Source organism: Coturnix japonica, chromosome Z, assembly GCF_001577835.2.
Source record: "Coturnix japonica isolate 7356 chromosome Z, Coturnix japonica 2.1, whole genome shotgun sequence".
Classification (NCBI taxonomy): Eukaryota; Metazoa; Chordata; class Aves; order Galliformes; family Phasianidae; genus Coturnix; species Coturnix japonica.
Window position 1 is genome coordinate 48382694 of NC_029547.1, and position 15008 is coordinate 48397701.

The following is a 15008-nucleotide window of genomic DNA, read 5'->3' on the forward strand; positions in this document are numbered from 1 at the left end:
ATCTCAACTCCTCTCTGTCTCTATCAGGGCTGCTGTGTGTTCCTCAAGAGTGATTCCTTGCCTGCTGCAGTTTACTCTCAGTTGGAAGCCTTGACTGAGATTCATTGATTTCAAACTCAAGACAAAACACAATTGTCAGAGTGTTTGTCTACACAGGAGTGCTTACAAAAATTATTACAAACTAAGCAGAAGCACGATTTTGAAGTGTAGTGATCAAACAACATTAAGTGCATCTTCAAATTCTTCCATCAAAGAGAAGGAAGCTTCATTTTGGCCTAATTCTGGAAAGGAGTTTAATTTGGAGAATAAAGTTTAAAAATCCATTCATAATAATATCCTCAACTCTTCCATGAAAAGTAAATTCATCTAACAGCATTTTCTTTTCCTCTCAAAGAAAATAACATCCAAAAGAGGAAAAGAGGTTCCTCCATCCACTGAAGTATTCTCCAGTGTCTCTGATCTCATCTGAGGACAATATGTATAGTAAGGAAAAGGCTGTTTTTATTATCTGCTTGGAAGCTGAACTGGTTGAAAATCAGTGAAAACAAGTGTCTTTCAGTTCTTTTTGGCTTTAGATAGATGTGAAATAGAGAAGAGGCATATCTGTGAATAATGTCTGTGAACAAACAGTTTTTCATCATTTCTGACTCTGCCCCAACTAAAGAAGGAACTGATAACACTCATGAGTATGAAATGAATAAATAAATTCCAGGTAAATAATTATTTCCACATCCAGAGCAAACAATCATTCAGGAAGAAATCTAGCTCTGAGCTACTTCATTGCTCATCAGGGTCTTTTCATCTGGCAGTAATTGTTTTCCTCGGTCTTACAAGAGGAAAATATAAGAATTATTTCAAAAATGAGTTAAAAACCTGGAGGGACTCTGGAACACTGTGATAATCTCATGGGGTATGTCTTTAATCTGGAAAAGAACAGTTACTCCATTTTCATTAAAGGAGATTTATTTATTTATTTATTTATTTTATTTTTTACATTAAGATTCTATTAAAAGAAAAATAAATCTTATGTGTGGCTTCCAGCTCAAGTAATGTACTGTAACTGCTTCAGCTTGGCAAGCATTACAAATGCAGTATTAGTAACAGCAGCATCAATATTTGCTTGTTCTCCCAAAGCAATAACACAGAGAAAGACATTATGCCTTGATTTGTTTTTAGCAACAGCTCAGCAGGGAAGCATGAGATTTACCATGCTTAAAATAATTTAATAAGTAAAGCATACATCTGAGATAGAAAATAAAAACACAAGTGTGAAATTGCTTGTGACTGTTGGCAAATGCCTCATGGAAACATGAGTCTGATTTTAGTTTAGAATAAGAAATATCTATGTCTGAAATCCAGCTGCCCAGGTGGAGCTCAGTCAGTAAGCAGAGTGACAGAAGCAGCCTTTGCTATCTGCAGTTAGTGGCACTGAGACAGAAGGGTTGTGGAGGGGAGGAAGAGGATAGACGTGTCTTGAAATGCTGGTCATCTCCTTGTCTGGAATGGAACTGCAAGCCCAAATTTGACTCCATGAGCATACAGAGTTAAATACTTACACTTCAAACAAGGGGCAAATTCCACACTTCTCCATGATTCCATTGCCTTGTGACACTTGCTAGGACCTTTGCTCTCTCATCTTCAGTTCAGAAAGTGACCAAAGCTCCACAGTCACTGCAGCAGAAGGGAAGGATCATTTCCTTGACCTGCTAGAATGCTATTCCTAATGCAATCAATTTAACTCAGAGTTAAAGCACAGATGCAAGACCACCAGATCAACATTTTGGACGCAACCTGTGAAAATGTTAATTTTTCTCTCCTTGTGCTCTTCCCAAGGAGCTTTATCCAAACATGCTCTGGCATGAGTGAACACCACTGTGCTTCTCCAGCCTCAGAGTGAATTCTCAGTTGAAGGCGGTACAATTCCATGAGAAAGTCTGCCGTCTCCCTGAGCTCTCCGTACTGGAGCTTCAACTTCAAGTGGCAGGGAGACAGGATACAGAAGGACAGGAATAGAACTAGCCAAACAATTACAGATACACTTTGTGTTAAGGACCCTTCTCCTGTCTTTCCAAAAAAACAGAATGAAGTCACTGTACTCCTAGTCATTCTTGAGAAAAAGATTTAGAGTCCAATTCTGAACCTAGTCAGCCTCAACTATTAGAATTTTACTGAAGTCCCTTTGCTGTGCACAACTTAAAATTATTTTATTTTATTTTATTTTATTTTATTTTATTTTATTTTATTTTATTTTATTTTATTTTATTTTATTTTATTTTATTTTATTATGAGTCAGCACATAATTCTGCTTTCATGTTTTGGCTCAGCCTTGAATATCTTTAAGGAAATGTTGATCTACTTGCTGACAGCACAAGTAGACCTTCTCCAAAGGAGAGGATGGAATGCCAGAAACATTTAGCTAACCAAAGTGAAACTGGATCCATACTTTCACAGCAGTATTATTAGGAAGGAAACTGCAAATATTATAGCTGCCACTTGGAGAACTTTGCAGAGGTTAACATGGTTTTTCTCTGCCATTCTGTCTGCATGGTGCTGTTTGTGCCTGTATGTATGTATTTGCCTCCTCAGTGGAAAGATTTTTAAAAGATAAACAAGAGGGCCTAGGGTTACTTATATTGGGTAAAAAGAGTTTGTAACAGAGCTTCTGCTTAAATAGCCCAGCAGCTAGCAGCAATGAAAAGACAAATTCCCACTTCTCTCAAAATCACCTGTTCTTGCAAGCAAGACACATTCATGGAACGAGAGCTAAATCCAATAATCAGAGGATAAGATTGCGTTGTCAAGTTCTGATCATATTTTATGGTAAAGCTAATAGGACTGCACAGGTTGGACAAACATTCAAAATGTCTTTAATGTGCCTAGAGCTCAGCATTCTGAAAGTAACAGTGTATTCAAATACTTCCCAGTATCTGGACCCTGGACAGGGACCAGTTTCAGTAATGTTCCGTTGTTATATTGCACAGAGAAAAATGGCTGCATTTCTTTGAATTATGTTCAGAGACATACAAGACCTGTTGTACCCATTTCACAACTAATTACAATGATCTATTTTTCCTTTGACAAACTTCATGTTCCATTTAATTCTGTAAGTCAAAGATTTACTTGTAGCATGAGATTGATTGGATAAAATTTGTGCAGTCCTTCAAAGTATCAGTTTGAGTTTCCTTGCTGTGTATAGGAGGAAGATCTAACAGCAGCGTCCGGCAGTAGCTTAACTTGTTCAGTCCTTCTCTTAAGCATTTCAACAAGCACTGAGAACTGCATAACCTTCGCCCCTAGGGAGAAGTACTAGGGTTCCTCCTAATTCTAAGAGACAGGACATACATTTCTGACAGTGAGAAATGACTGTTCGCTCTCAGAATGTGAGTCTGGGGGTTCTGAAAGAGCTCACCGTTCCTGTCCCACGTGGAGGAGAAGCTGGTGGTGCACAACCATCAGCTGAAAACAGAGGCATGAAAAGAGGAGGTCTAGCATAAGCAGTATACCTTAAAAAGTAAGAACTGTACCAATGAGCTCTTCAGTGATGCCATTTCTGTTCTGCCAGCAGTCTGGATGCTGTCAAGAAGGGTTGGACCAGTAGGGCCATCAGTATTTCAGAGGTGGTTCCATTGGCCTGCTGGCAGTAGACCATGATCATGATCCAGGAAGAGCCTAGTTTGACCCTGCATAAATGATGTTCCTAGCAATCGAGTTATGGTAATTCTAGCAAGTATTTGTGTATCTAGTTGACAGGAATGGCCACAATGGCTAGGTAGAGGGTCTGGGATCATGCAAAACTACACAGCAGCAGGTCAGCAAGTTGTATGCTGTCTGAACTGTGGCAAAGGAACTGCATGCATTCTTAGTTTGTGTGAAAGAGAGATAGAATAAGTCAAATGGCAATATGTTTATTGGAAGCTAAGAAGACATGTCCACTCATTCAGTAGCCACCTCTACTTGTGGCACAACCCTCTAGATGTAGAGGGCTGTAGAGAAACCCTCTAGTAGGATCGCAGCCAGTAAAAGAAGAGCAAGCCACCAGACCATACAAGGGGAAGCTCTTGTACCAATAAGGGAAAGGAAAATACAAAAATCAAAACCAACACGAATACCGTAGATTTCAGTGGTTGTAAGCACCTCCTTTAAATAAATAAATAAATAAATAAATCCAACAAAGGTAATGGCATCAAAACTGCCAAGAAATGGAGCCATGTATGGGTACAAAGCCAATCTCCAGCACTCCAATTTGTATGTATTTGAAGGAACTTCTCTAAGTCAAAAGGATAACTGCAAGAAAAAATTGACAAGGGATGGGCCATCAGACAATTTGTGGCTACAGGAAGGCAGATTACAATATTCTCTTGTTTGTCTTCTTTGACAGTAAGGAACTAGCATGCTTTGAGTGAGAAAGGGAGGCAATTTGTTTAAAAGTGATAGAAAATAAATATCTCCCAACACTGAACTTCATTAATCTCTGGAAATGGATATTGTAAAGTTGAGCAGCAAGATAGACTGAAGATTACAAAGAAATCTGAAATATTTACATTTCTAAGGGAGAAAATATAATTACATGAGAGAGGATAGATATTATATATGCAGACTGGAAGAAGAACTCACTGGGAGTAGCACTGTGAGGAGGACTTGAGGTTTACTGTCACCTCAAATGGGGGAAGAAAGGTAGAGAGTCAAAAGGTCAAAAAACACTTATGAAATTTTAAAGTAAAGATAATAGTCTGAGTGCTTGTAGGAAAAGTTTAAGTGAATTAGGTCTTGCTAAATCTATGCCAGCTGCTAATGTCCTTGAAATTGCTTTCACTTGAACTTAGTTAACTAAATAAGCAGGTTAGATCAGTATGATCACAAACCCGACTATAAATCACTTTGGGTAATACACAGATATTAACAACTGCCAAGCTGTTTCTCTGCAGCTACAGTGAGTCAGCCAACCACACACATGGTCTTCGAGTCTTGTCATTTAAAATAACAAGTCACTTTACATTACATTCAGAATCTATTTCAATCCCAAAGTAAAAACTGTGATTCAACCAAAATATCAGCTCAGGGTTTCAAGTTTCAAAGCTATTTCTTTCCATACGTGCAAACTATGCCTACCAGGTAAATAAAGTTCTCATATGATAACAAAAAAAGCAACTCAAGGATAAGATAGTCATGAATGTTTTCTTCCCTTCAATACAGGATTACAGGAACATCTCCTGTCTTCTTGTCGAGGCAGCCTGGGGAGTGCTTTGCCCTCCTTGCTGCAAAGGCATGCTGCTGATTCACTTGGAGCTTGATGTCCACCAAGGCAGTGTATGTGTCAGTTCAGTTGGATCAGCCATAAGAAGGAAAAAATTGCTGTTTTAATGTTTAGAAGAAGATTTGTACAAATTTGAATGAATATATACTACTTTTTGCCTACAGTTTATGTAAGGAAGGGGAAAGTCAGCTGCTTTCTACTACCTTAGTGCAACAACTGAGGAGAAAAGTAATACTAGTAACCCTTTCCAGACCTGGCTGTAGAGGATCCCTGCTTAAAATGTGGTCACAAACGCTTGGTTGCACAACAGTCCTAATTCATCTCATCCTGTTAGCACAGTCCATGAATACAACTCTTTTTTTCCTTTCATTAACCACTTTGCAACTATTTTTTTTTAAAGTGACAGAATGTAAAGTAGGAAGTAAAAATAATAAGAGAAAAAAGAAGGAGAAAGGAACTTAACAGCAATGTCTGCCTGCAATGGTAAAACGTGCATCAATGGAGAAAGTTAAAGCCAGGAAGACTGGAAAGATGGAGAGATCGGTGAAGGCATGGTGATTCAATGACAGATGCATTAAGATAAAAGTTACTCCATTTTTCAGTGCATTTTATGTCAGACAAAATACACGAAGGACGGCTCAGGACACAGATGAAAAGGTAAGAACCTTCCTTTCCTGAGAAATCAGAACATCACTGTCACAGTGCATCACCAGGACTATTTGCTGGATGAAGAAGTCAATTTCTTTAAGAGGCTCACAGTACAGAATAAAGTAATAAATCAATGAGTAAAGCTAGCTAGAGCATTTTGAACGTAAAACTTTGAGCAGTTGTATTGAAAATTTAAGAGTGAAAATGCTGAACTACTGTGTCTTTCTCATGAAACAGTTGTCTCGGAAGACAGCTGATAATTCATAGGAAAGGCATAGGAAAGCCAATTCAAGACTTCACAAGCTGTAGGGGAAGAAGACCAGTGTGGGTGAACTGGGAACTATTGTTGAGACTCCGGAAGAAAAAGAGAGTCTGTGTCCTCTAGAAGAAGGGACAGGCTACTTGGGGACATTACAAGGAAGTTGCTAAGGTATGCAGGGAGGAAGTTAGGAAGGCAAAAGCCCAACTCGAATTTAGATTGGCCACTACAGTTAAAGAGAATAAGAAATCCTTTTACAAATATATCAGTGGTAAAAGGAGAACCAAGGAAAATATCCACCCTTTACTTGATGCAATGGGGAATGTGGCCACTGGGGATAAGGAGAAGGCTGAGGTCTTCAATGCCTTCCTTACATCTGCCTCCAATGCGCAGAACACTTATCCTCAGGACATTTTATGCCCCGATCTGAAAGTCTGGGACAGAATGCAAAATACACCCCCAGTGATTCAGGCAGAGACAGTTAAAGAGCTCCTCCACTACCTGGACCGCCACAAGTCCATGGGACCAGATGGGCTCCACCCTCAGGTGACTGCTGAGCTGCTCTCTGCCATCAACCAGCACTCCTGGTTATCTGGAGAGGTCCCAGAGGACTGGAGGCTTGTCGATGTGATTCCCGTCTACAAGAAGGGCTGTAAGGAGGATCTGGGGAACTACGGGCCTGTCAGCCTGACCTCAGTACCGGGGAAAGTTATGGAACAAATCATCTTGGGTGAGATCACAAAACACATGCAAGGTGTCCAGGGGATCAGGCTCAGCCAGCATGGGTTCACGAAAGGCAGGTCAAGCTTGACCGACCTCATCTCCTTCTACAGCTGGGTGACAGACTGGTAGATGAGGGATAGCCTGTTGATGTAGACTACCAAGACTTCAGCAAAGCCTTTGACACTGTGTCTCACACTATTCTCCTGGGGAAACTGGATGCCTGTGGCCTAATAACCTTCTTTGGGTAAGGAACTAGCTACAGGGCCGTGCCTAACGGGTAGTGGTTAATGGAGTTAAGTCCAGCTGGAGACCTGTTACAAGTGGTGTCCTCCAGGGTTCGGTGCTGGAGCCCATCTCATTTAATATCTTTATTGATGATGTAGATGAGGGGAGTGAGTGTACCCTCAGTGAGTCTGCAGATGACACCAAGTTGGGAGGTGGTGTCGATCACCAATCAATAGCAAAGTGCTCCTGCACTTTGGCCACAATAACCCCATGCAGTGCTATAGGCCTGGGGCTGAGTGGCTGGGTGACTGTGAAGAGGAAAGGGACCTGGGGGTGTTGGTCAGTGCTGGGCTGAACATGAGCCAGCAGTGTGCTCATGTGGCCAGGAGGGCCAATGGCATCTTGGCCTGCATTAGAAATAGTGTGGCCAGCAGGAGTAATCATCGCCCTGTACTCAGCTCTGGTGAGGCCACACCTGGAATATTGCATTTAGTTTGGTTCCCTCACTACAAGAAAGGCACTGAAGCCCTGGAATGTGTCCAGAGAAGGGCAACAAAACTGGTGAGGTTTCTGGAGCACAAGTCTTACGAAGGCTGGCTCAGGGAGCTGGGATTGTTTAGTCTGGAGAAGAGGAGGCTCAGGGGAGACCTCATTGCACTCTACAACTTCCTGAAGGGAGGCTGTGATGAAGAGGGGCTTGGCCTCTTCTCCCAAACAACACACATGACCCAATGAAACGGTCACAAGTTGTACCAGAAGAGGTTTAGATTGGATATAAGAAGGAACTTTTTTTCTCACAGAGTGGTTGGGCACTGGAATGGCTGCCCAGGGAGATGGTGGAGTGTTCAGGAGGCGTCTGGTGAGGAGCTACGAGATATGGTTTAGTGATTTTCTGTAGCAATGGTAATGGGAGGACGGTTGGACAAGATGATCTCGTAGGTCTTTTCCAACCTTGTGATTCTATGATTCTATGACTCTGTGATAAGACATTCAGCTAGGACTGCAGAAGAGACACAAATCTGTAGGAGATGTGGACTTCTGGAGTGGCAGCTGAAGAAACAGAGTATAATGTCTCATGTCACCTATATGCAGGCAACCAAATCATATTGAAAATGACTAGCTTAACATCCTTATCTCTTAATTTCAGCTTTTGAGTGCATATTAAATGAAAGTGGGAAAAGCCCTAGGAAACATCCTGTCCCATTGCTACCACACCATTCCTTGGGGAGACACAGTAGTCAGATATTAAATAATGTTCTACTTTGGATGTTGTCTCTTTCCCCACTTGACTCATCAACTGATCTTGCTGCTGCACCAGCAGTACTCCAATCTGGAAGCTGATGGGCAGGAGACAAGCCGTGCCCACAGCTCATCTGTTGCTATGACAAGAAAAAATACTGTATGTGTGTGATGAAAAAAGTACGTATTTCATATTTGTTGACTCTTTTCTGTAATTTTGTTGGAAAAAATCTGAAGGGACCTGATTTTTGAGTTGTATATTTTTTCTTCTTATTCTTTCTTCATTTGGTATTTCTTATATTCTTTCTTCACTTGGTGCTCCCTATGCTTTGTTCTTCAATAATTAATTGAACACGGAAACTAAGCCAGGCCTTCACTGGTTTAAAATCAGCCATAATTTGATGAAAAAAGGCTATTTGAAGTTAAATAAATAAATAAACCTTCAAATTAGACAAAAAAATTGGTACACAAGAGAACTAAGTGAGGTTGTTCTCAGCTCATGAGAAATGTTTGGAGCTGCTTGATGCTGTTCTTACATTACTGATTTATATTTCAGCCAACTCTACTCTGCTTCTGACTGTAAAATGGATGTGAAAGGACTTCTCATACCTTGAACTGTTTAGCTATTCAGCTCAGGAGCTATATCTTGGTTTTGCTATTCATTGCTCTGGAATAGATATTTTCTCTGGAGAAGCTGACACACGTTACCTTCCCCTGAGCAGGTATTGTATTACTATCTTCATGTTATATTATTATGATAATAAGTAACTATTTATACTTTTATAATTATAATTAATAATATGAGCTAGCAGTAGTTGTTACTAACAGCTGCTTAACAAGTTGCTCTGCTTTGGATTTGCATAGAAGGGAAATGTGAACCCCCATCTAATTCAGGATCGACTCCGGCATGATAAGCCATCGTTTGCAAGATGTCAGCTCCTTGACTGTCAAATGAGATACTGAATCAGAGTTTACAGTGTTAGAAGTTTGTGCTATGATGGTGAGAAGAGTACACCATTCACTTACATCTGAGTAGACAGGAATTTAGGAGTGTAGAAATAATTAGCGGACTTTGTGGGACAATTATCATGTCTTGTGCGGGATGACTTGTTTGCTGCTTTCTAAGCTACAGTCAACTAAGGGCTCCCACAGTCCTAAGTTAAATCTCAGTCCAAAATAACCTGTTCACCTTGCCTTTCTCTACTGGGTTATGTTTTGCAAAATACAACACATCCGCAGCAGCTGTAAAACTTGAATGCCAAAGCAGATATTTCCAAGTCTAACTGCTTTATATGTTCCTCATAAATGGGGAAGAAAATGCAACACAAAGCAACTGAAACAGTCTGGTATTTTTAGACAATCAAGTTTTCTCTTCAGGTTCAATTGGAATTTTACTCCTGTGTACCATTACAGCAGCTTTTTTTTATGACATTTCTGTTAAAATCCTAAGATAGCTCCTTTACAAGTATAATTTCAGCTTCTGAGTTACAGGGCATTTTCTCCACACAGCAGAGCAATGAAGCCAAGTATTTAAATGGAGACTGCTGTAATATTTCACAGTCCTGCTGTAGACAGAAATGTGGTAGCAGAATTGCAAACAGTCCTTTTTCCTTGCAGTCCTATCAAAATCCATGAAAGTGTTTGTATGTTTCCTTATGTTGAAGCTGATAAAATGTACCTCAGATGTATTTCTAAGCTGCATGTAATAACTATTTGAAGGAGCAAACCTTTACTTCAAGCAAATGTGGGTACTTGAGCAGATTCCTTGAGCATCATGGTTAAACAAACAAAATACTGTAGATTTTCTGTTGAAATGGTCTTCAGATCTCAGTGTTTGAGGGGAAAATTTTTTAATTTATTGTTTGTTGGTTTTGTTGGGTTGGTTGTTTTTTTTTGCCCACTGATTTTTTATTTTTATTTTTTAATTTACCCAGGCAATCTCTTGCAAGACCAGGCTATATCAAAACTGAAAAACAGAAAGTGTTTCCAGACATCTTAGACACTTTGTAAGCCGCAATTTATCACCTGTTTTTTTCCCTCTCTTTTTTTATTAAATGAGCTGCCCTAAGCAATTAGCTGAACTGGAATCTTCACAAGATGCTTTTTCAGATGTTCTCAAGTGTACAGATAACGTCATGCAAGATTTTTATCCTGGAAATGAAAACTAATACTGATTGATTGTACATCACTGTAGCACAGTCCTGGAAGGAATGTGACTGAACACTGTAACTGATAAGATTATAGACTTTGAGAAGAAAACGTTTTTGATGTCAGACTTCTGAAATTCAACAAGAGGGTCCTGTACCTAGGAAGGAATAACTGCATGCATCAGTAAAGGCTGGGGGCTGACCTGCTGGGAAGGATCTCTGTAGAGAAGGACCTGGGAGTCCTGGTGGATAACAGGTTGGCCATGAGCCAGCAGTGTGCCCTTGTAGCTAAGAAGGCCAATAGGAACATGAGGTGCATAAAAAGGAGCGTGGCCAGCAGGTTGAGGGAGGTGATCCTCCCCCTCTACTCTGCCCTGGTCAGACTACATCTGGAGAACTGTGCACAGTTCTGGGCTCCCCAGCTTGAGAGAGACATGTTGCTCCTGGAGCAAGTCCAGCAAAGGGCTAATCAAATGAGAGACAGGAGCATCTCTCATATAAGGAAAAACTTGGAGGGCTGGGCCTATTCAGATTGGAGATGGCTCAGTGAGTATCTGATCAGTATCAAGAGAGTGGGACCAGACTCTCTTCAGTGATGCCCAGCAAAAGGATGAGAGGCAATAGGTGAAAACTGAAATACAGGAAATTCCAAATGAAAATAAGGAAAAATTTCTGTATTGTGCAGGTGACTGAACATTGGCAAAGACTGCCCAGAGAGTGTGTAAAGTCTCTTTTCCTCATTTAAAAGCTGTCTGGAGCCAGTCTGAGACTGTGCTCTATGGGACCTTCCTTGAGCAAGTTAGTTGGACCAGATGACTTCCAGAGACTCCTTCCAACCTCAAGACTATGATTCTGTGATGTTACCCAGCTAAAGTTGGTGGGGTTTTTTGATGTTTATTTTTGTCTTGTTTTGTTTTTGTTTTTGTTTTGCTGCTGTTGTTAGATCTTTGATGCTGCTTGCAGAAAGGACTCCTCCAGTTTGACTCACCTATGGTAGAAACAAATCTCAGTGTAACAGAAAATGATTTGATTCAACTCTTCTAGCCTACCTAACTTCAAACATATAGTAATTAGACATCTAGGCATCTCTGAGCTAATTATTTCAGGCAAGATGGAAGGATGTCAGTGCAAGGCTGATATCCATCCCACATCTCTGAGAACAGAGTGATTTGTCACCTGAAAATAACTAAGGCCATGTTTTTCAATGATTAGAGTACAGTCAGCAGACTCCCTTTACAATCTTACTTCAAATTTAAAACAGAAACCTATTTAGTTTTGTACTAACGAGCAATGATCTTCTTATCTAGTGTCAAAAAGTGTCAGAAAACCAAAGTGACACACGTTTTATCTTTTAAAGGCAGTCAACAGTAAGTCTGAGAAAAAGGATGAAATCGTCTCTCAGAAAGAGTCTTCATATTTCAGAGTAAGGATACTAGCTGCAAAGCTGTAATTTGATGTCTGCAGCAGAAGAGCATCCAGGGATTTGAAGAGAAACACACAGCATCAGCAAAACAGTCTTGGCTTCATTAGTTTCCACTGACTCATAAAACCAAAGGGATTGCAGTGCTTTCTTATTACTGTAATAGTAATCCCCACAACTGTGTCACATCCAACAAGTAAAGAAATCAGAATCCCTTCTGTACAAGTCATGCATTACACATGATAATCTTTTTTCTTGAGCCAAAATGTAAGAAAAAAATACAGCTCCTGTGGCAGTAAGTAGTAAAGAGAAAAGAACCACAGACTTCACATGACTCCCTAGGTGCAGATCAGCTTCTCCTGCACTTCCTTGACCAGAATTAATTTGTGATATCTTTGTTTGGTTTCAGACAAGTGTAACTGCTGCTGCACAGGTGACACTGAGTATTCCTACACACTCCTACTTGTCGCTGTCTGAACTCGCAGGGTAAGACCAAACCTCCAATTTGGAAAGCAGCTAGTTTAGCTTAGCTACCCTTAGCATAAATAAAAGGCCTCATCCAAAACCCACCAAAGCCAAACCAAAAAAACCAAAAAACAAAAAAAAACCAAAAAAAACAAAAAAACACAAAAAAACCAAAGCCACCTTCCATGCATGGAGTTGTGAACTGTTTTATTCATACTTTGGATGTGAGACAGAAGGCAGTATTTCATATGCTAGGCACATGCTTTTGAACCAAGCAACCCCCATCAATGCAAGCCTGAACAAAAGCAAAAGGAGGCAAACACAGAGCAGAAGCTGAGTACATACGCATACATAGGGCCAAGGCACATGACAGGAGGTGCATAAATACCCTGCAAAGGTGAAGTATCTCACTGACTTCTGTGTCAAACAGGATAAAGCTTGGATAGGAAAGTCATTTCTTATCAGAATGCACTGTTCACACAGAAATCACGGAATGACCCGGGTTAGAAGGGACCTCAAGGATCATGTAGTTCCAACCCCCTGCCTGCAGGGCCACCAAACATACACCTTTACTAGATCAGGTTGCCCAGAGCCCTGTCCAACCTGGTTTTGAACACTCCAAGGACGGGGCATCCACAACCTCCTGGGCAGCCTGTTCCAGGGCCAACCACTCTCCTAGTGAAGAACTTCCCCCTAAACATCCAACCTAAATCTTCCCTCTTTTAACTTAAAAACATTTCCCTAGTCCTGCTATTATCAGCCCTTTTGAAGAGTTTACTCCCCTCCTGGAGTAAGTTCCCTTCAGGTATTGAAAGGCTGCAATGAGGTCACCCGCAACCTTCTCTTCTCCAGCTGAACAAACCAACTCCCTCAGCCTGTCCTCATAGGGGAGGTGCTCCAGCCCCCTGATCATCTTCATGGCCCTCTCTGGACCCTTTCCAAAATCTCCATGTCTTTTTTGTACTGAGGGCTCCACACCTGGACACAGTACTCCAGATGGGGCCTCACAAGAGCAGAGTAGAGAGGGACAATCACCTCCCTATCCCTGCTGAACCCCCACCCTCTCCTGATGGAGCCCAGGAATCCAATTTGCTTTTCGGGCTGCCAGAGCGCACTGCTGGCTCATGTTAAGTTTCTCATCTATCAGGACCCCTGGGTCTTTCTCTGCCGAGCTGCTCCAAGGACCACTCCTCCCAGCCTGTACAGGTGCCTGGGGTTCTTCCGGCCAAAGAGACAGACCTTGCACTTTGCTGTGTTGAACCTCATTAGGTTCACCGAGCCCAGCTTTCCAGCCTGTCAAGGTCCCTCTGAATGGCATCCATTCCCTCCACCATATCGACTGCACCACTCAGCTTGGTGTCATCAGCAAACTTGCTGAGGGTGCACTCAATTCCCTCATCGATGTCATTAATAAAGAGTGTTAAAGAGCACCAGTTCCAAGAACAGACCCTTGAGGGACGCGCCTCGTTACCGTAGCCTCCACCTGGACATAGAGCCATTGACCACCACCCTCTGTCTGCGGCCTTTCAACCAATTGCTATCCATCTAGTTGTCCACCCATCAAATCCACTTCCCTCCAATTTGGAAGATGAGGATTGATGGGGACCATGTCAAAGGCCTTGCTCAGGTCCCAGGTAAATGACATCGGTCACCTTCCTTCATCACCATAGCGCGGAACGCACTCCATCATAGAAGGCCACAAGATTAGTTAAGCATGACCTTCCCTGGTGACAGCCTGCTGGCTGTCTCAGATCACGTGCTCGTTCTTTATGTGATCAAGCAATGTGTTCCAGGAAGATTGTTCCATAATGCTCTTCCCAGGCAGCGGAGGTGAGACTCACCGCCTGTAGTTACCCGGGTCCTCCCTGCTCCTCCTTCTTGTAAATGGGAGTGACGTGACCCTTCCTTCAATCATCCGGCGACTCGCACTGACAGCCATGACTTCTCAAATATGATGGAGAGCTGCTCAGCAACCACCTCAGCCAGCTCCTTCAGGACCCTGGGATGCACGCCATCTGGCCCCATAGACTCATTCAGTCTAAGGAGGCACTCTCGGACTTGCTCTACCCTACAGGGGGAGGGATTTACCTCCTTGGTCCCCGCACATGAGTACTGGGGGTGCAAGACTTAGGGACGTGAAAAAGACTAGAATCCTGGCACCAGTGACTCACCAGGCAGTTTGTGCTGCTGTACAGTGGGATCTTCATAGGCTAGAGAGATGAGAAGATAAGAACATAATGACATTCAGCAGGGAGAAGTATAAAGTCCTGCGCCTGGGAAGGAACAACAGCAGAAACCAGGACCTGCTGGGGGCCACTCAGGCAGAAAGCATCTTTGTCCAGAAGGATCTGGGTGTCCTAGTGGAAAAGTGTCAAAATGGTCGAAGGACTGAAGCACCTCTTCTGTGAGGAATAGCTGAGAGAAATGGGACTGTTCAGCCTGGAGAAGCAAAGGCTTAGAGAGGATCTTACTGAGATGTATGAATATCTGAAAGAAGGATGCAAAGAAGGCAGAGCCAAGCTCTCTTTAGTGGTGTCCAAGTGATGGTTCAAGAGACAGTGTGCACAAACTTGAGAACAGAATATTCCCTCGTGAGACCATATGAAGAGCAACTTCTGTTTACTGTGG